This window comes from Salvelinus sp. IW2-2015, unplaced genomic scaffold (assembly GCF_002910315.2).
Source record: "Salvelinus sp. IW2-2015 unplaced genomic scaffold, ASM291031v2 Un_scaffold2187, whole genome shotgun sequence".
In the NCBI taxonomy this organism is placed as follows: Eukaryota; Metazoa; Chordata; class Actinopteri; order Salmoniformes; family Salmonidae; genus Salvelinus; species Salvelinus sp. IW2-2015.
This window is the reverse complement of record NW_019943517.1, coordinates 1-23104: the sequence shown is the minus strand read 5'-3', so window position 1 is coordinate 23104 and position 23104 is coordinate 1. Positions and strand designations below refer to the sequence as shown.

The 23104-nt window shown below is 45.5% G+C and overlaps 1 protein-coding gene and 1 pseudogene across 2 annotated transcripts in view; one reads left to right on the top strand and one right to left on the bottom strand.

Moving 5' to 3' along the window:
• The window catches only part of LOC112073210 (neuronal pentraxin-1-like), a 32394-nt gene extending 19972 nt beyond the window's left edge, over positions 1-12422 (bottom strand). For both annotated transcript variants that reach the window (XM_024140542.2, XM_024140543.2), the window contains exon 1: positions 12332-12422. The gene's annotated coding sequence lies outside the window, so the exon portion shown is untranslated. The remainder of the gene's footprint in view (positions 1-12331) is intronic.
• LOC112073214 (BAR/IMD domain-containing adapter protein 2-like) lies at positions 12056-22944 on the top strand (annotated as a pseudogene).
• The last annotated feature ends 160 nt before the right edge of the window (positions 22945-23104 follow it).

Below are 23104 nucleotides of genomic sequence, written 5' to 3'. Positions count from 1 at the left end.
CCCTGTGTGTTCCTGCCTGTTCCTTTGGTCATGGTTATCCACCTCCACCAACATACACTGATCAGATTGTAGAATTATCTCACACGGGGAGTGTAACACCCTCTCTGCTCTCTCTGCTCTCTCTCCTCTTCTCTCTTACTCTCCTCTTCTCTCCTCTCTCTCTCCTCTCCTCTCTCTACTCTCTCTCTCTCTCTCTCTCTCTCTCTCTCTCTCTCTCTTCTCTCTCTCTCTGTGGGCTTATATACATGCCGAGGGATCCAGGGATTCTGTCAATTCTGGAAAGTTCATGTCAGGAATTGAAAAGGCAATTTAATTTAATTAATCAATATGGATTTTCAATTGAGGAATTGAATTACGATTAATTTAGTGAACTTTTGTAGTTGAAATGGAAATAACCCCAACAACACTGGTGATACATTGCATTATGCTCAGAAGACACCTGCTGCATTTCTCATTTCCCGCTGTCAACTTTACAGATTGTCAAGCCTTGAAATTGACCATGTACTCATCCACAAACACTAACACACACACTCTACTATCTTCACTGCCACACGCGGTGGTTCACCTACATCTTAACAGGATAATTGGCCTGATTAATCTGCCTGTATACTCCAGGCAGTCTGACTGGCAGCCTATAGCCTATAGCCCAGCCCTGTCCAGCACAGAGCCTTCAGACCAACAGATGGCTGCTCGTATTCAGGTCAATTAGAGGAACACGCTCAGCACACACAAACAAGACTCAGGCAAAGGCCAGATATACACTCAAACCAAATAAAATCCAGTGGTGTAAAGTACTTAAGTAAAAATACTTTAAAGTACTACTTACAGTACTAGTCAAAAGTTTGGACAAGGGTTTTTCTTCATTTTACTATTTTCTAAACTGTAGAATAATAGTGAAGACATAAAAACTATGAAATAACAGATATGGAATCATGTAGTAACCCAAAAAGTGTTAACAAATCAAAATGTATTTTAGATTTGAGGACAGTGACAGGACAGTGACCCAACACACCTCCAGGCTGTGTAGGGCTATTTGACAAAGAAGGAGAGTTATGGAGTGCTGCATCAGATGACCTGGCCTCAGCATATGTGGGAAGTCAAGACTGTTAGAAAAGCATTCCAGGTGAAGCTTGTTGAGAGAATGCCAAGATTGCGCAAAGCTGTCATGAAGGCAAAGGGTGGCTATTTGAAGAAAGAAATTTGATTATGATTTGTTTAACACTTTTGGGGTTACTACATGATTCCATATGTGTTATTTCATAGTTTGATGTCTTCACTGTTTTTCTACAATGTATAAAATAGTAAAAACAAAGAAAAACCTTTTAATGAGTTGGTGTTCTAAAACTTTTGACCGGTAGTGTATAATTTTTTTAATATATATATATATATATATATATTGGAGGAGGTTTTCATCAAGGATCTCTCTGTACTTTGTTCCGTTAATCTTTCCCTCGATCCGGACTAGTCTCCCAGTCCCTGCCGCTGAAAAACACCCCCACAGCATGATGCTGCCACCACCATGCTTCACCGTAGGGATGGTGCCAGGTTTCCTCCAGACATGACGCTTGGCATTCAGGCCAAAGAGTTCAATCTTGGTTTCATCAGACCAGAGAATCTTGTTTCTCATGGTCTGAGAGTTCTCTAGGTGCCTTTTGGCAAACTCCAAGCGGGCTGTCATGTGCCTTTTACTGAAGAGTAGCTTCCGTTTGGACACTCTACCATAAAGGCCTGATTTGTGGGGTGCTGCAGAGGTGGTTGTCCTTCTCGAAGGTTCTCCCATCTCCACAGAGGAACTCTGGAGCTCTGTCAGAGTGACCATCAGGTTCTTGGTCACCTCCCTGACCAAGGCCCTTCTCACTCGATTGCTTAGTTTGACCAGGCTACCAGCTCTAGGAAGAGTCTTGGTGGATCCAAACTTCTTCCATTTTAAGAATGATGGAGGCCACGGTGTTCTTGGGGATCTTCAATGCTGCAGAAATTTTTTGGTACCCTTCCCCAGATCTGTGCCTCGATACAATCCTGTCTCGGAGCTCTACGGACAATTCCTTCGACCTCATGGCTTGGTTTTTGCTCTGGCATGCACTGTCAACTGTGGGACCTTAGATAGACAGGTGTGTGCCTTTCCAAATCATGTCCAATCAATAAAATTTACCACAGGTGGACTCCAATCAAGTTGTAAAAACATCTCAAGGATGATCAATGGAAACAGGATGAACCTGAGGTCAATTTCGAGTTTCATAGTAAAGGATCTGATTACTTATGTAAATAAGGAATTTCTGTTTTTCGCTATGGGTATTGTGTGTAGATTGATGAGGGGGGGAAAAATATTAATACATTTTAGAATAAGGCTGTAACGTAACAAAATGTGGAAATGGTCAAGGGTTCTGAATACTTTCCAAATGCACTGTAGTTAAATACGACTGTCTATACACTCAACTAGCTGGCCATGTTTAACTCTTGGTCTTCAACTAATCTCTTGTGGACAGACTAAACACAAACTGTGCATCTGACCAAATTACACAAGATTTTACCTCTGGGTTAACCGAGATTAGTCTTCAACAAGTAAACATTTATTAGAGTTCTAACTGATGATGATGTTGACGTCCTGACTGCCACGACTGTTGTCATTCACTGGAATACATAATGGAGTAGAATTGAACTATAATGGTAATTAATCATAGAATTGGAGAGGTGCTTTAATCAAACTGAGTTCACATTTCACATATCCAAGAGAGACCAAGGTTGAATTGTATCTAATAATTACAGAGTTTGAAACACATGAAAGTAGAATTCTGTGGATGCCTTACTATATAAGATGCCATCTGGTCAGGCCAGCTGGCGTTGAGACACCGTGCCAGCACTCACACTTAATCATATCCCATTTGATCAGATTAGGCAGATTGAAGCAGAATCCCTCTCTGAGAGGTGGTGAACAACCTGGTTAGCTTTTATTATCCTCCAACACATGGTACACTCAGGGTGACAGTTCAGGAAATACCTCACACTCTGCACTGTTACACAGACACACATGGCACTTCACTGTCACAGAGGACTGTAACCGAAAAAGAGAGAGACACACACCTATAAGCACATGATATCAATTCTGCCATAGAATATCATGAGAATTCTGGAACACCATGACAATTCTGCCATAAAATATCACTGGTGGAATTCTGTCATAGAACTTCGTACATATAACCCAATGAGTCAGTTCCAGTGTGAAGCGTTAAGTCACTCTGATCTCCTTACATAATGAGAGATGAATACCTGGTTACATACTTACAGATACTCAACGTCAACAAAACAAAGGAGATGATTGTGGACTGCAGGAAACAGCAGAGGGAGCACCCCCCTATCCACATCGACGAGACAGTAGTGGAGAAGGTGGAAAGTTTTAAGTTCCTCGGCGTACACATCACGGACAAACTGAATTGGTCCACCCACACAGACAGCGTTGTGAAGAAGGCGCAGCAGCGCCTCTTCAACCTCAGGAGGCTGAAGGAATTTGGCTTGTCACCAAAAACACTCACAAACTTTTATGGATGCACAATCGAGATCATCCTGTCGGGCTGTATCACCGCCTGGTACGTCAACTGCTCCGCCCACAACCGTAAGGCTCTCCAGAGGGTAGTGAGGTCTGCACAACGCATCACTGGGGGCTAACTACCTGCCCTCCAGGACACATACACCACCCAATGTCACAGGAAGGCCAAAAAGATCAAGGACAACAACCACCCAAGCCACTGCCTGTTCACCCCACTATCATCCAGAAGGCGAGGTCAGTACAGGTGCATCAAAGCTGGGGCCGAGAGACTGAAAAACAGCTTCTATCTCAAGGCTATCAGACTGTTAAACAGCCATCACTAACATTGAGTGGCTGCTGCCAACATTCTGACTCAAATCTCTAGCCACTTTAATAATTAAAAATTGGATGTAATAAATGTATCACTAATCACTTTAAACAATGCCACTTTATATAATGTTTACATACCCTACATTACTCATCTCATATTTATATACTGTACTCTATACCATCTACTACATCTTGCCTATGCCGTTCGGCCATCGCTCATCCATATATTTATATGTACATATTCTTATTCATTCCTTTACACTTGTGTGTAAAAGGTAGTTGTTGTGTCAGGATTTGGCAAGGATTGTTACGGTTTTGGCCACTAGATGCCCCCATTGTGCTTTTTTGACCCTTTTGTTTTCCCTTGTTTCCAGTTATTATTTGCACCTGTGCCTCGTTTCCCTTGAATKTATTTAAACCCTTAGTTTTCCTCAGTTCTTTGCTCTGTGTTTGAATGTTAGCACCCAGCCCTAGCGATGCTGTGAACATTTGTTGTTCCAGTTGGACTCTGTTTTTGTTCTCGTTTATTTATTTTCGATTATCTTTTGAGGCTTTTTTCTGCTGTACCTACCACCTTGTGGATTTACCTTTTGACTTGGAGGATTACCTTTTTCTCTTGGAATTACTTTTGACGTTGTGGATTTATATTTTTGCCTGAAGAACTTTCCTTTTTACTTTATTAAAACACCGTCTCAAGTACTGCTGTGTCTGCCTCATCTTCTGGGTTCTGCCGACTATTAGTGGCTCAGTTTGCTAAGTGACTGTTTCTCACACCGGAGACCCGAGTTCGTAACCGGGTCCTGACAGAAACACAGAGCCAAATGAACCCAGAGGCAGCCAGTTCCCAGGACCTTTTGCCACACTGTCCCACCATGAGGGGACTTGTCCAACGCCACGAAGCCGCTCTGGTTCAGCAAGAGGCCTTAATGGCTAGACATTCTCCACTTCTGTCGGAGATGCTGACTTCCATAAAGCAGATATCTGATCGACTTCCCCCGGCAACCGCTCCCGCCCCAGTACCTCAGATTCAAGTGACCGTGGCAGTTAACCCCCTGGCTGAACCTCGTCTGCCGCCTCCCCAACGGTTCTCAGGTGATCCGAGTGCTTGTAAGGGGTTTTTCACCCAATGTTCTCTCTCCTTCGAGCTGCAACCCTCGTCGTTTCCCACCGACCGGTCCAAGATCGCATATATCATCACCCTGCTGTCGGAAAAAGCCCTAGCCTGGGCTACTGCTGTGTGGGATGCCCAAAGTCCCTGCTGGGCCAGCTACTCTGCCTTTGCTGAGGAATTCAAGCGAGTGTTTCAAGGTCCTACCAGCGGCCCTGACTCAGCCAAACAGCTCCTGACTCTCCTCCAAGGTCGGCGCAGCGTGACGGACTATGCCATCCAGTTCCGCACAGTGGCAGCAGCGAGTGGCTGGAACAACAAGGCGCTCACAGTGTGCTTTCTGAAGGGTCTTTCCGACACCAGCCAAGATGAACTGGCCACTCGGGAACCACCGGACAACCTCGAGTCCCTGATCAAGTTGGCCTCGCGCATAGACCAGCGTCTGAGAGAGAGAGAACTCAACCGTAGACCTCTCACCCTAGCTCCTATCGGTCCCAGCTCCGAGTCCCCACCTTTATCAACGCTGGCTCCACCAGAACCCATGCAGATTGGACGCATCTCCCAGGCTGAGAGAGACCGCCGGATGAGGGAGCGATGCTGTCTATATTGCGGCAAACCGGGCCATTTCCGCTCCACGTGTCCCGGGCTCCATGGAAACGCACTGTCCCGTGCAGGCCTGGGGGGACTGTAACGGGAAACATAACCTCCTCCCATCCGTCCAACTCCCGTCTGCTCATTCCAGTCACCCTTTCCTGGGACAACCACGAGCTTCCCCTTCAAGCCTTGGTAGACTCTGGAGCCGCAGGAAACTTAATGGATGGTATCTGGGCGAAGGAGAATGGCGTCCCCTCTGAACCTCTAAGGGACCCCATGAGGGTTACTACGTTAGATGGAAGCCCTCTGGGATCTGGACTTGTCACTCGTGTCACTACCCCCTTGCGACTTTCAGTTTCCCAACACCAGGAAGTGATAAACTTTCATCTGATCCCTTGTTCCGAGTTCCCTCTCGTCCTTGGHTACCCCTGGCTTCACAGCCATAACCCTCACATCGACTGGTCTGTGGGCACTRTCAAGCAGTGGGGTCCTACGTGCCAAGCCACTTGTATCTTCCCAAGTTCCCCGAGTTCCCCTCCCGAGTCTCTAGAATCCATCGACCTGTCCCGAGTTCCCGAGTGTTACCATGACCTCAAACCGGTATTTAGCAAACAGAGGGCCACCATGCTACCACCCCATAGACCTTACGATTGCCCCATCGACCTGTTTCCGGGCACCTGCCCCCCCAGGGGTCGGATCTTTTCCCTATCTCCTCCCGAACGAGCTGCTATGGCATAACCTACATCAAGGACGCTTTGCAGCAGCCCTCATTCGTCCGTCCACCTCGCCCGCGGGAGCAGGGTTTTTCTTTGTGGCCAAAAAAGACGGTGGATTACGTCCTTGCATCGAACTACCGGGGACTCAATGCCATAACCGTCCGTAACCGCTACCGCTACCCCTTATGGCCCACAGCATTTGAGCTGCTTCCAGGAAGCAGCTGTCTTCACTAAGCTTGACCTGCGGAACGCATACCATCTTGTGCGGGTCAGACACGGTGAGCGAGTGGAAGACCGCTTTCAACACGCCTACTGGTCCTACGAATACTTGATGATGCCCTTGCGGCTGACCAACGCCCCGGCTGTGTTCCAAGCGCTCATAAACGATGTGCTTAGGGATATGCTTAACATCTTCGTGTTCGTTTACTTGGATGACATCCTCATCTTTTCGAGCTCCCTTCAAGAACACACAAAGCATGTCAGACAAGTACTCAAACGCCTCCTAGACAGCCATTTGTACGTTAAGCCGGAAAAATGTGAATTCCATTCCTCCCGAGTACAATTCCCTGGGAATTGTAGTGGAACCGGTCGAGTCCAAATGGACTCCAGGAAGGTAGGGGCGGTAGCGGATTGCCACCCCCAAGTCCGTTAAGGAAGTCAGCGTTTCCTGGGCTTCACAAACTTTTACCGCAAGTTCATCAAAACTTCAGCTCGGTGGCACCCCCTCTCTCAGCTTTAAACCAAGGGTGGCAACGCAAGGTTTCTGTGGGAAAAGAAGTTGAGACGGCCTTCCAAGGGACTCAAGCAGCGCATCCTCTCTGCTCCCCATCCTGACACTAGACCGACTGCGGATTAACCTTTTGTGGGTGGAGGTAGAGACGCATCAGAGCGTTGGTGTTGGAGCTGTCCTGTCTCAGAGGGGGAAGACAAAAGCTCCACCCTTGCGCCTTCTTATCACACCGGCTTACCCCGGCCGAGAGGAACTACGATGTGGGGGATCGTGAACTCCTAGCGTTTTAAGATGCATTGAAGGAATGGAGACACTGGCTCGAGGGGGCTTCTCAACCGTTTCAAGTGCTTACGGACACAAAAAATCTGGAGTATATCCAGCAGAGCGAAGCGGATGAACTCCAGACAAGCTCGATGGTCTCTTTTCTTCAATCGATTCCAGTTTTTCCAGTTTAGCCTCACCTATCGGCCCGGGTCGAAGAATCTCAATCCGGACGGCCTTGTCCCGGAGTCTCGCTCCTGCCCATGTCGAAGAAGATAACTGGAATGCTTGCCTTCCTGACGCTAAGATTGTGGCCCCGATCTCGTGGAAAAGCTGAGGATACCGTGAAGACGAGCTAAGCTATCTGAAACCGGGTCCGACAGGAGGTCCTGCCAATTGGTTGTGTTTGTCCCCAAGGCAGCGAGGACCCAGGTTCATTTCTGTGGGGGCACTCCTCTCGCCTCACCTGTCACCCGGGCGTACGGTGCGCACCTTGGAGTTCATCCAGCGTAAGTTCTGGTGGCCCACCATAAAAAGACCACTTTCGTCAAGGCCTGTCCCGTGTGCTGCCAGGGCAAATCTTCTCACCTCCGCCTTCAAGGACTCCTTCACCCTTTATCTATTCCCCATCGACCTGGTCCCATATCTCGTTGGACTTTATTACTGGCCTTCCTCCGTCCCATGGTAATACTACTATCCTAGTCATCATCGGCAGGTTTTCTAAGGCGGCCAGGTTCGTCCCCTTGACTAAGTTACCTTCTGCCAAGGAAACGGCTGAGTTGGTAATTAACCATATGTTCCGAGTCTTCGGCATTCCTCAAGATATGGTTTCCGACAGAGGTCCCCAGTTCGCCTCAAGGTTTTGGAAGGCCTTCTGACAACTCATAGGGGCCACTGCCAGTCTATCTTCAGGGTACCACCCGGAGTCCAACGGCCAAACCGAGAGGATGAATCAAGAGCTGGAAACCTCCCTCAGATGTATGGCCTTCAACAACCCGTCCACATGGTCGTCCTTCATTGTTTGGGCCGAGTACGCGCACAACACCTTGCGCTCCTCCTCCACTGGTATGTCCCCGCACGAGAGTCAGTTTGGCTATGCCCCTCCATTGTTCCCGGACCAGGAGGCAGAAGTCGGAGTGCCTTCAGCCTTGAAGTTCATCAGACGCTGTCGGCTTACGTGGAGGAAGACCCGTCTTAATCTTCTGCGTTCCTCACAGCGGTACCAACGACAAGCCAACAGACGTCGCCGTCCCGGGCTTACCCTGCGGCCCGGCCAGAGTCTGGCTCTCCACAAAAAACTTACCGCTACGGGTGGAGTCTCGCAAGCTGTCCCAGAAATGCATCGGTCCCTTTAAGGTTGCCAGGAGAGTGAACCCCGTTACATATCGCCTGCACTTACCCAGATCCCTTAAGATTAATCCCACGTTTCCTTATTAAAACCTGTTTTTTCTCCCCTTGTCCCGGCAGGCAGACCTCCCCCTCCGCCCCGTGTCATCGGAGGCCAGTCGGCTTATACCGTCCACCGGATACTGGATTCCCACCGGGTGCAGCGGTCCTGGCAGTATCTGGTGGACTGGGAAGGCTACGGTCCCGAGGAGCGCTCCTGGGTTCCTGCCAAAGACATACTGGACCCTGACCTCATTCGACAGTTCAGGGCCCTCCACCCCGAGAAAGCTGGTAGGAACGTCAGGAGCCGTTCCTAGGGGGGGGATTCTGTCAGGATTTGGCAAGGATTGTTCCGGTTTTGGCCACTAGATGCCCCCATTGTGCTTTTTTGACCCTTTTGTTTTCCCTTGTTTCCAGTTATTATTTGCACCTGTGCCTCGTTTCCCTTGAATGTATTTAAACCCTTAGTTTTCCTCAGTTCTTTGCTCTGTGTTTGAATGTTAGCACCCAGCCCTAGCGATGCTGTGAACATTTGTTGCTCCTGTTGGACTCTATGGTGGTAATCTGTTTTTGTTCTCGTTTATTTATTTTTGATTATCTTTTGAGGCTTTTTTCTGCTGTACCTTGTGGATTTACCTTTTGACTTGGGGGATTACCTTTTTCTCTTGGAATTACTTTTTGACGTTGTGGATTTATATTTTTGCCTGAAGAACTTTCCTTTTTACTTTATTAAAACACTGTCTCAAGTACTGCTGTGTCTGCCTCATCTTCTGGGTTCTGCCGACTATTAGTGGCTCAGTTTGCTAAGTGACTGTTTCTCACACCGGAGACCCGAGTTCGTAACCGGGTCCTGACATGTTGTGAAATTGTTAGATTACTTGTTAGATATTACTGCATGGTCGGAACTAGAAGCACAAGCATTTCGCGACACTCGCATTAACATCTGCTAACCATGTGTATGTGACCAATAAAATGTGATTTTATTTTATTTGAGATAGTAGGTGACATTGACCTGTAAGTCAAATTCACAATCTGAGGCCTGTGTGGTATTTATAGTGTCTGAGGTGCTACATTTGGCCCTGTGTTTGTTTTGGTCTTCTTTACCCTCCACCTTATAATAACAGACTGTTAGACCATGTCCTTCGATACAACTCTCACCCCGGGTCAGGCATACTGGTGATTGTGTGATATAATGAGTATTTAGTATTAGGATCCCCTGCTAAAGCAGCAGCTACTCTTCCTGGGGTCCATACAAAACATGAAACATGACATAATACAGAACATTAATAGACAATAACAGCTCAAGGACAGAAGTACCACTGCTACAACTTCTTCTCTAAGCCATCCCTGGTATCCTGATCTCGCAGCACCAGTGTTCTGTAAACACCAGAGAGAATCTCACAACATCAGGAAGTTAGAGGATACGATAACAGCAACCATTGCTGTCCTTGGTCCATGTGCCTTCAGCAGTCTGATGCCAATATTATCAACAAATAGGAACGTTGAGTCTAACATTTTAGTCGAAGATACTCAACAGCACCGACAGACACTGGCAGAATYATGTGTTTACCATCCGTGTCCTTGGTCCTTCTGTCTGACGTCAACACTATGCATGATCATGTGATGCCTAGCTGCTGTTGAATGTAAACACAACATACAGTAAGAAACCCAGAATGGAAATGCAATAATCATGTGGAGTCCCCCCCTGCTTTGGTTTGAACATTGACCCCCCCCTCTCTAAATGTGTCTTTATAATAATTGACTGTTTGATCCAAGATACCTGAGATTGGCCTTAGGTGTACATTTGACACACTGGGACATTGTCCAGGAAAACAGCTCTAGGTGACCCACATCTAGCGCCACACACGGTAGACTTCCTTCAAGTTCCAAGAGAGAAGTCAGCCTCAGTAGAACGTGACACTGATGCAGCGGATGTGTGCGATCAGGATGTGACCGAGAGAGGGACAGAGGGAGACATAATAATGCCGAGCTAGTAAGAGCTAGATAGAGAGAGAGACATACTCAGAGCCACAAAGAATTCAAAAACAAATCCAATTTTGATAAACTCCCATATCTATTGGGTGAAATACCAATATGTGTGCTGTGTGTGCCATCACAGCAGCAAGATTTGTGACCTGTTGCCACAAGAAAAGGGCAACCAACGAAGAACAAATACCATTGTAAATACAACCCATATTTATGTTTATTTATTTTCCCTTTTGTACTTTAACTATTTGCACATTGTTACAACACTGTATATACACATAATATACACATAATATGACATTTGAAATGTCTCTATTCCTTTGAAACCTTTGTGAGTGTAATATTTACTGTTAATTTTATATTGTTTATTTCACTTTTGTTTATTATCTATTTCACTTGCTTTGGCAATGTAAACATGTGTTTCCCATGCCAATAAAGCCCTTTGAACTGAATTGACTAAGAAACAGACAGAGGTAGAAAGAGCAAGAAAAAGACAGAGAGAGAGAGAAAGACTGTGAGAGACCTCGAGAGAAAGAGAGATCTAGATGAGTTATTCTGGTGTTTATTAGGCCAGTAGTGCTGCCGTTTGTCAATATGTTGTGCGTCAATCAGTCTTAAAGTAGGCCTGAGGAAGTGAACAGAGAAAAAMCAGCTCAGATACAAGGTGCCAGGGCACCGGCTCACGAGACCAGACAATCAACCACCTATACTAGCAGGCCAACACCTCCATAGAGCTAGACCTAATGACACAGAACCACAAACCCAGTTTCACATCTATTCCCACTGTAGTTACCAAATGGACCAATTCATGAGCAGCTTCTGTTCTGCTTGTTGCACTGCACTGATTATCGTCACACAACTGCCATCTGTTGGTCAGTGGTAGCTACTACAACMCAATTAAACTGACCCAAAGCTATATGTTTAACCCTAACCCTAGCCTCAACCACAACCCTAACACTCCTAACACTAACCCTAATCCTAACCCATTTTGGCATAACCATAACCCTAATCTTGGCATAATGATTCACTTTTTTTTACCATGGATTTCACTCAAGGAATTACCTCCTGAGGGCAGCACAAGGAAATGGGATCCCTCCCCTAGCCTTGCATAACCCTAACTCTAACCATAATCTTGGCATAACCCTAACACTAACCTTTGCTTTAGACTGATCTTCAACCCTGGCTCAACCCCTTGACATACCAAACTGATGAATCACCTGAAAAGTATTGAATGTTTTTGTTAAAAAAATATATTTTTTAGCCAAATATGTTTTACTCCTATTGATTTATCACTCTCACCCAAAAACATGTTTAAAGTAATAGGCTATAGGCAACATATTTAATATTATGTGATTAATAAACCAAAGGGCTACTGCCCACTTAAGAGAATGAATGGAGGGAATGTGAGAAGGGGGTGGCGGATGTAGGCCAATGATACGTGACTGCGGGGTCTGCCATCCTTGCTTTAAAAAGTTTCAAGTCATTATTCTCTCTACCGCTATTCAGCCCGGGTCCCGTTTGCTCATTGTTATTCTGCCCGAGTGAGTGAGTGAGTGAAGGAGAGGGAGAAAGAGAGGGATAGTGAGCGAGAGAGAGCGTGAACGAGAGTGAGGACATTGTGAGAGAAAGGGAGAGTGATAAAGAGAGACAGAGTGGTAAAGAGAGACAGAGAACGGAAGAGAACTGAGGCTTCTAACCGTAGGGAGTTTGATGCAGCGGTCAGGGGGTTAATTCGCGGTGAATTTTCTGTCCGGGGTGTGCGCGTGAAGGCATGTTGCTAATCCGCTCAACAGTGAGTAGAGGTACAGAACAGCACCAAAAGTCTGACGCCGATTTGTGTGAGTAAAAATTAAAAAAGGGAGAGAGAGAGAGCGAAGGCGGGGGGGAGATTGAGATTTAGTGCGCTGCTGGGTGAACAACCCCCCACTAACGAAGGGGAAAGCAGTAGAAGAAAAGAAAAAAAAAGACAAACGGCGTTTCGGTCATCTGTTTTTTTTTTCAACAATGAGCTCAGAAAAGGTACAATTCCACTTTGTATCAACTATTTTGCTGCTTATCTAACTTTGAATGAATTGCGGTGAGTTTTATATGTAGGCCTAGAGATCAACAGGTGTTGCTGAATGAGGCTTTTGACTGGTGATACTGATTTGCTTCGAGAGTAATGTCTCTCATTTCGTCCACTTTYACRTCTCGATAATTCGTTTAACTTGGTTTAGAGAGGATGTCTCGTATTTTAGTTATGTATGCCAATAAGAGTCAAAGTGATAAACACAACCTCACATCCTCCAATCTGTTTATAATGTTCCTGTTTCACAGACATTTGTTTGTGACATTTGTTTCACCTATGATGTTACATCTCTGTCACATTTGTAATTGTTGCCAAAACCAGTGGAATCACTTAACTGTTGACAAGCTCTGCAGGAGTTTTTCAGTTGTTGACGTTATGTAGGCCTAGTAGCTGTTTCTGAAACATCTTTGGCAACAAAATGTAAAAATTGTATTTCAATACCTATATTACAAAAGCTGTTTCAGGTCATTTGTGTTTTAGTACATTGATTATAGTTTTGCTGTGTAATTCTATATTTGGCTATGTTGTCATTGCATATGAAAATTGGTTCCCAATTGACCAACCTGGTTTGAATAAGAAATTAATAAATAAATAAATTGGACCTTGAGAATGTGCCTCCATCTGCAGAGTAACTTTTCAGTTTACCAAACCCCAATCCTAACCATCAGGACATAAAAAGCATAACTGATTGTAGATCAGCTCTCGTGGGGAACCAGAGGTAGTGTGTTGAGTTGGCTAGAAAGAAGTCCTGGGTTTTTAATTGAACCTCTATTTATCTAGGCAAGTCAGTTAAGAACAAATTCTTATTTACAATGACAGCCTACCAGGGAACAGTGGGTTAATAACTGCCTTGTTCAGGGGCAGAAAGACCGATTTTTACCTTGTCAGCTCTGGATTCGATCCAGCAACTTTTTCGGTTACTGGCCCAATGCTCCAACCACTAGGCTACCCGACACCCCCCAAAAAATTGTTTCTGCCCGGTCAACAATAGGATATTGATCAAGGAAATTCTTCATTGGATTTCTTCAGATATTGATAAGTTCTTTGTGCACTTCTGCTTACTCCAGTCTCCTTTTCTCCTCACACAACACCTGATTTACTTACCAAAAGGCACATCTCAATAGGTGGTCCAGATATGACATGACACAAGTGGGGTGTGGGCCTTTCCTCTTTGGTTCTCTATTGCTCCTCTACTGTTCCTCAAACAAGGGGGGAGTCCAATGACATCACCTCAGACCAACCCTTACAGGAAAAACCACATGAATTTCACGTGATCACATGTGAATTGTGAAGTTAATGCGATAACGTGTGACAACATGGAAAGCAATATGTGATAACATGAAACTATGCATGTGAAAACGTGATCACATTTGAAGTTTTCCAAAAACACATTTTCACATGATTTCATATGTGAAATTTCACTTGAAATCAAGATTTTACACGTTTTTTTCTGTAAGGGTAACTCCTTGAATGCCCTACTCCTTGACGTTTGGAGTTGTGTCTAAAAAAACTAAACAATTTTGCTCCCCAAAAATGACCCTCAAGTGTGTGTACATTACTGTATTTATACTTGGGATATTCAACAGGAAAACGTCAAATTGCTAGAGGACATCTTTAACATAAGCTCAGAGCCTCCTTGAACATTGGTAACAATGCAAAAAGTCCATAGGAGGTCGATTGTACTGTACAGAGCTGTAACCCATACATCTGTGGAATCAAATGATATCATCAGGTCTATTCAACAGCAGCCTGACCGCTCAGTGTTACCCAACACATGTCTGTCTACCCAATGACCATCCACTGACATCAACAAGTGAGCCAATGCATGACATGCTGCAGAATGCCACACACACAGGATGTTGTCTGAAAGGAGCATGTGTGAGCCTTAGTGTAGAGTGAAGTCAGATGTGTGTGTGTTGTTGTCCCACACGAGGACCACCGTGCTGTAACACTAGAGAGAAGAGGCTTGTGTGAGAGCCACTGTACATTCATCATGGCTAGAGTACTGTAGGTTTACAGAATAGAACTTGAATGACTAGAATTATTTCTGAGACGTTCTATAATACCGTATCAGAACTATGTCTATTCTGCCCACTCTATTTCCACCAACCCATGTAATGAAGTGTCATAGGCATGACACAAGTATTGCCTAAAGTGGTCTATATTACCAATCTTCTGATTGTGTCATGTAATAAGTTAGGCATTATAGTGGAGCAGTTAGAATGGCCTGTTACTCAGTGTGCTATAGCTTGCAAGTAAGCATTTCACTGTACCGTTTAAACGTGCTGTATCCTGTGCATGTGACAAATACTTTGATTTGATTGGATTATATGTTAGAGTAACAAATGTTGTTTTTTCCAGTAGGTGCTCCACCACTGCAGACACCATGTATTATACAGTGATACCCTGGTGTATTTTGCTTAGGTCATGTGATCTGTGATACATTTGGACGTCTGTTATTACTTCTGCGTCTGAGTTATGAAGTCAAAAAACGTAACCCCCCCCATAAAAGATAGGTTTTGGTAATAATGTTGTCTTAAATTAGCAGTCAGACCCTCCTTTGATTCCAGGCCCCGAGGTTGTATTTCCTGCTTCCATATGGATGTGAATAACACAGCACTCCTTAACTTTTGCTATTGAGTCCACCAATTACTTTATCACTACCCTACATTAGGGCAACCCAAAGGTTTCTGCTATCAGTTTGTTTCAGACCAGTCATAACCCCTCAGATAAGAACAATGGACTTTTCCAACACCAGCCACAAGTGTCATGGCGCTGAATAAACATTGGACCACAGAGAGAGAACCGTTGCTGAACTGACCAAGCTGTTCGGTGACAGAATTCCCCCCTGGATTAAATGGCTAAAGTCACGCTCAACTCAGCTTTTCCCCTTACAGCCCTCCTTTGTTATCCTACAGAGATTACATGAAAAATGTTGACCCATATCGGATAATGGAGCAGGACATAAAGTCAACTTTTCCAGTCGTTAGCTCTGGAAGGTCACCCTCTTGATGAGGAGCACCCGGGGTTCCCAAAGACTGGCTCCGGACCCACTGGTGGGCTGTGGTTTATTCCTCTTGGGTCACGGCTAGAAGTCTTGGGGATAGACTTAACACAGTCCCAAACAACTCTAAAAGATGGGTCACAGCACAAGCATGTTGGTTATGCAGGGTGGTAGTTTAAGGATAAGCTGTCTGGTCCTTACCTCCTGTATGGATCATAGACCGCTGATGAAAACCCTCCATCTCACTCTGTATGGGTGAGTTTGATTTGCCAGGTCATCTCCAAACACCTCGGCATGAATACCTCTCTTGGGTGTCTAGTTAGACCTCTCATATAAGTTCTTTATACTTGAATTAATTGTACATTTCAGTCATTTAACAGACACTCTTAACCTTAATTGCTCCTGTGGATAAGTGCCTTGCTCAAGGGCACATCAACAGATTCTTCACCTAGTCTGTTCTGGGATTTGAACTAGAAACCTTTTGGTTACTGACCCAACACTCTTAACCGCTAGGCTACCTGCCAACACTTGTTTCTCTCCATCTTTGTGTTTCCAGGGGACTTCAGTCTGCTGTTGTAAAGCCTAATACCCTAAGATACAGGGGAGGAGACTACAATACATAAACATTCTGAAACACCATGTCTCGTTCAGACGAGGTCAACAAGATGACAGAAAACGTGTATAAGGTACAGTGTGTGTAGGTTTGTTGTCTCCAAGAGCAATGAATTAGTCTGTAGATGTAGTCAGGCGAGTGCCCTATATAACGYTTTTGTTGAAACTCAGTCTGCTAGCAGCAATGATCACAGACTGTGACTAAGTGGTAAGTTGAAGAGGAGACATGAATATTGTCTCTTGTTGTCATGTGTGTTGTAGGGGATTCTGGACCAGTTCAACCCCAGTCTGAAGAACTTTGTGACCATGGGGAAACACTATGAGAAAGCCCTGACAGGTGAGAGAGAGAGTGGTGTGCACACAGTATACTGTATAATGTGTGGTATAGTATGTCTAGTGGCGTTGGGTGGGCATGTTCGTAGGGCATGTTTGTTTGGACATTTTAATGATGTCACTCTGGTTTCTGGCATAGAAGCTGCATTCCACGCAGGCCCGATCCTAAAGCCCATTTAGAGGGTCTTTGTTACATGGTGCCCCTCACTGAAAGGTGTTTTACTCTCAGGAGTGACGGTAGCAGCCAAGGGATACTTCGATGGTTTGGTCAAACTGGGAGAACTGGCCAGTGACAGCCAAGGGTCCAAAGAACTGGGTGAGTGACTGGGTGGGTGAGTGACTGGGTGAGTGACTGGGTGGGTGGGTGTTGAGAGAGAGAGACCGGTGGGTGGGGTGAGAAACTCTAAGGGACTATGGGAGAAGAAGCGAGCTAGAGAGTGGAGGAACCAGAGAAAGTAGGGAGTGAGTGAGGGAGGGAGCTGAGAGAGAGAGAGCGAGCATGACGTAACTGAGGGAGAGGGAGAGAGTGGGTTGATTGTTGAGAGATTAACAACACCACATGATCTCATTGTAATGCTGCAAACAGTCGAGAAGGGGAGAGGGAGGAGAAATGCCAGACACCACAAACTACTGTGCTGTGGGAGAAAGACACACACAGCCTTTTCCTCATTGGCAGACTCACAGCTGACATCATAGGCTGAGAAGTTGAGAGATACACTATTCAGTCAGTTAACAGCTCCAGGTGAGATAAGATACTATTTATTGATCTGACACCTCAGACACATATTGCACATCCAGACAACGTGAAGTCACAACAAGTGTTTTTTCCCCAGCCCTTTTATCCCACTCTGTATCCCTGTGTTGATGACGTATTCTCTGTACTCTGTGTCTTCTTGGGGATTCCAGGAGACACGTTATTCAGATGGCTGAGGTGCACAGGCAGATTCAGGTTCAACTGGAGGATGTGGTGAGTGTTTACCGTGTGTGTGTGTTGTGTGTGTGTGTGTGTGTGTGTGTGTGTGTGTGGTGTGTTGGTGTGTGTGTGTGTGTGTGTGTGTGTTGTGTGTGTGTGTGGTGGTGTGTGTGGTGTGTGTGTGTGTGTGTGTGGTGATATGATTGATTGTTAAATATTGTGATGCTGTATGAATGATGGTGGAATATGATCTACAGTTGAAGCTGTTCCATTCTGAGCTGCTGTCACAGTTGGAGCAAAGCTGGAGTTGGACATTAAATATCTTCCGTGAGTTTATCTATGCATTTTCCTTTAACATATTTCCTTCTCTACAGCGCAACCACTTTTCTGACTAACTACTTTTTTCTATCTGTTGCTCTGTCTCTCTCTCAATGGGTTTTCCGCTCCCTTTCTTCTCTCGATCTCAGGCCACATTGAAGAAATATCAGAGTGAGCGCAAGTCGAAGTCGGAATCTATCGAGCGCTGCCAATCACAGCTCAAGAAGCTGCGCAGGAAGAGCCAGGGCAGTCGCCACCCAACAAGTACGGAGATAGGGAGATGCAGGTAACTGGCATCCAACAACACCATTTTGTGTCAGTATGCTTTGTGTGTAAGGTTTCAACAATGCATTTGTGAGATTTTCTTGCAAACACCACCAGACTAAAGCATCTTACCCAGCATTACAAGGCACAGTCAATGTTTGTGTGTGTGTATGTACAGTTTGTGTGTGCGGAAGTATGGATGAGATTAAACAGCAATCTGGCTCAGCTGATTTGGCTTCCAGTCCTTACTGAAGTAAAAAAGGGGATAGGGAGAGAAAGAGGAGAAATCTTAGGAATGAGAAAACAGGAAATAAGAAGGGGTGGACAATGGAAGAAATGTTAAGGAAGGTGAGGGAAAATATTTTGTGATTAGGATTTAGTTTATCGCTGCTCAGCAGACAGGATATGATGTCACTCTTCCTTTTGGTCCTCCGTTGTGCCTCTCTCCCTACAGTGTATTAAAAAGGTCACATATCTCCTACTCCGCTGTCTCTGTTATTGCTGCATTTGTTTCTATGTGTGTGTTACTAACCTCTGTCAGTATGTGGAGCTAATGAGTCGTCGTCAGGCTGAGCTGGACACGCTGGTTGCTGTGGGTTACCGCTCAGCGCTGACGGAGGAGAGGAGACGATACTGCTTCCTTGTGGACCGCCAGTGTTCCGTCACCAAGCTGCTCATCAACTACCACTGCAAGGTACACACACACACACACACACACACACACACACACACACACACACACACACATCACACACACATACACACACACACACACACACACCATCACACAGCACAACACACACACACACCACACACACACACACACACACACACACACACACACACACACACTGTCCCTGACCCCCATCCATCTGCCAACCTGCCTCTCCTTCCTCCCTGTGTCCAGGTGAGAGAGCTCCTGTCACAGAAGCTGTCCTCATGGCAACAGTCATGCTCCCAGCCAACCAGACTACCTGAACGGGCGCTCAACCTGCTGCGTCACACCGCCCCTCAGGGCTCTGGGGCATCTGGGATAGCTGATCTCCTCCGACATGCTAAACTGGGTGCTGCACAGCCAGAACAGGTGAGGGCAAGGGGTTTCAGTTTCAGTTCATGAGTAGGAATTCACAGACAAATGTCTGAATTACATGTACTTAAGAAGATAAAGTGAAATTATTATAAGATTAGGGTATTCTGTTATTTAGACAGCATTCAGATGGTTTTCAGTCATTTAGCAAAATTCCATTGTTTCTTCTCATCGCTCTGTCTTATCTCTCTCTCTTACCATTTCTCTCTTTCAGAGGCTGTCMGTACAGGAGGTGCCTCCCTTGTTGAATGGTGGCTCCCAGCAGCAGAGACCCATCCCCTCTTCTTCCCAGAGTGACATCCCCCCTCCCCAAAACTCCCCCGGACCCCAGACCTTCCGCTCCCTCGCTGCCACTGGAGGGGCTATTGGAGGGAGTGGGGCAGGCTCCCCTCAGCAGACCAGCACGCMTATTAGTGTCTCAGCTAGCCCCAATGCTAACAACAACATAAGTGCTAATGCTATCACTACTGCTAACAGTCCCACCACTTCATCCACCTCCTCCACGGTTGGCTCAAGCCAAGCCCAGCAGACCTCTCTTCTCCTGGCCACCAGCACCTCCAGCTTTTCTCCAAGTCTGATCCCCTCCACTGTGCTTTCTCTCAGCCAKGGCTCCCCATCCTACTCCTCCCTACAGGGCCTGGCCCTGCCRCTGTCCCTCAGTGCCCCTCACAGTCCTCCACTACCCCACAGTGCACCTCTCTCCAGGGCCATAACCCCCTCGCTGCACCACCAGGGAGTGCTAGGAGGAGGGAACACACCATTGCTGTCCCATAATCCCATGCTGATGAAGGCAGCGGAGATGTATGGAACGTCTACACTGCCGTTGCCTAGGAGACCAGTCAGCGAGGCCCGGGTGGGAGGGTTTATGGGTAGGTTTTGATACCCCCCTTCACTTTTTATTTGCCATCTTGTCCATTTCTTTCCCAATGTGATGTCTATTTAACCTCTCGCGTCAAATTGTTAAAGCTCTGAAACTCACAAGCAATGTTATTTCATTCAAAACGTAAGCTAGATATTTCAAATTTGTATGGGAAGCGTGAATGACAAAACGTTTGCCTTTAACCTCTCTGGTACAGGTGGGACGCTAGCATCCCACCTCGACAACAGCCAGTGAAATTGCATGGCGCCAAATTCAAAACAACAGAAATCCCATAATTAAAATTCCTCAAACATACAAGTATTATACACCATTTTAAAGATAAACTTCTTGTAAATCCAAACACAGTGCCCGATTTCAAAAAGGCTTTACTGCGAAAGCACACCATGCGATTATGTTAGGTCAGCGCCTAGTCACAGAAAACCATACAGCCATTTTCCAGCCAAGGAGAGGGCTCACAAAAGTCAGAAATAGCGATTAAATTAATCACTAACCTTTGATGATCTTCATCAGATGGCACTCCCAGGACTCCATGTTAGACAATAAATGTGTGTTTTGTTCGATAAAGTTCATCATTATGTCCAAAAACCTCATTTGAAATTGGCGCGTTATGTTCAGAAATGCATTGTCTCAAACAAACATCCGGTGAAAGTGCAGAGAGCCACATCAAATTACAGAAATACTCATCATAAACATTGATCTAAGATACAAGTGTTTAACATACAATTAAAGATAAACTTCTCCTTAATGCAACCACTGTGTCAGATTTCAAAAAGGCTTTACGGCAAAAGCACACCATGCGATTATGTTAGGTCAGCGCCTAGCCACAGAGAACCATACAGCCATTTTCCAGCCAAGGAGGTGTCACAAAAGTCAGAAATAGCATTAAAATTAATCACTTACCTTTGATGATCTTCATCTGATGGCACTCCCAGGTCTCCATGTTAGACAACAAATGTTCGTTTTGTTCGATAAAGTTCATCTTTATGTCATAATACCTCCGTTTTGTTGGTGCGTTTAGTTCAGAAATCCAAAGGCACAATGCGCGCTCTCAACATCAAGACAAAAAGTCAAAAAAGTACAATTAAAGTTAGTAGAAACATGTCAAACGATGTTTAAAATCAATCTTCAGGTTGTTTTTGTCATAAACAATCAATAATATTTCAACCGGACAAAAGCTTCATCAATAGAAAAGGAGAAACAAGAAAGGCGCATTCCCGATCATACGCAGGACTCATGTCTGGAAATTTCCACTGGCCTCTCATTGAAAGTGCTGTATCTCCCTCATGTTTTAGAGTAAAAGCCTGAAACAATGCCTAAAGAATGGCCACATGTAGAGGAAGCCATAGATACCGTGAACTGGGTCCTAAGTCTTTGTATGGTGGATAGGCTTTCAATGGAAAAACAGCCTTTCAAAATAATAGTACTTCCTGGTTGGATTTTCCTCAGGTTTTCGCCTGCCATATTAGTTCTGTTATACTCACAGACATTATTTTAACAGTTTTGGAAACTTTAGAGTGTTTTCTATCCAAATCTACTAATTATATGCATATCCTAGCTTCTGGGCCTGAGTAGCAGGCAGTTTAATTTGGGCACGCTTTTCATCCAAAATTCCGAATGCTGCCCCCTACCCTAGTGAAGTTAATTAATTTCACATTCCCTCTCTCCTCTGTCCCTCTCTATCTTACAGGTTCCACTCTGCCCAGAGACAGAGTTCTCCCTCTCTCCACCCCGTCTCGTGTGGAAGTCATATTTGCCCACGCTCCTGGGGGTACAGAGTGCAGTGGAGTGGGCGGGGCCTGCTTACTTCACTTCCTGCCAGGCGACGCTCTCAGCCTCCTCATCTCTGAGCCCAGAGACGGGTGGCACTATGGCATGGCCAGAATGAACGGACGGGACGGTAAGAGTTAGAACCCACCATTCAGCTGTACAAAAGCCTACAATTCTTCAAACACCAACTGAGGACTGTTTCTAAAATACATCTTCAGGCAATCCATGGGGTTTTCCTAGTTTATATACGGATAATACCAAAACATTCATCCACCTCCTCTCTCCCTTACAGGAAAGGCTGGTTCCCTTTCTCCTACACTCAGCCCTACCCCAACACCTTGGATCCCCTCGACAGCAGGTCTGTCACCATAAGAAACAAGAAACTGTTATGATATTGTCATTTCATTCCTCAAAATGTTATTGTCTTAAATGGAAGTCAACTTTGTTTATGGTTATGATAAATCTTGACACTTGTAACTCTGGAAATACATCCGCTATGCTGTCCACCCTTCCCTGTATTTACTCTGATCTAAACAGCTTAGCTGCAGCGTTGTCAACAACATTATTGTCTGTCAGTACGATACGATGTCTACAACTGGCAGTGATGATTTTGGCTTATTCACAGGAAGCTGAGAGAGGTCACTGACACTTTGACACAGATAGGCTGTTTTTTTCTCTAAGTGTCATTATCATTTTGAGTGTCCATGCCAAGCAAAGAGACCAGCCTTTAGAGAGGAATAAAAATGAATGACCCTCATTCTTTTCCATCTGCCTAAGCTCTGTCCTAATCTTCTACCACCTTTGTAGGTCCTTTACCTCCAAGATCAACAGTACAGTTGATGAGTTAGCATGACCACTTTCCTCCATTTATCCTCAGTCTGAAATGTAGAACAATATGCCTGCTATTGTCATTAAGGATATTTGAGTTGAGCAAGACAATGGAAAATGAACCATTTACCACTTGGTTTCTCTCCAGATCCTCGCTCCTCTCTAAGCGTCAACAGTACCCGTACGGTCAGTTAGATAAGCTGTCTCCCCTGGGTCCGCCGTGCCCTGACCCCTGAGTCGAGGAGGACGCTCATTCCCCCTCAGGAGGGTCAGCACTTCCGCCCGCGGGCCCATACAGCATGGCCGACTCAACCAGGTCAGCCTGAGGCGAAGGTCAGAGAAGTGAAGGGTAGAGTGGCAGGCCCTCTGACCGACCGTTCGTCAATGCTGATGCAA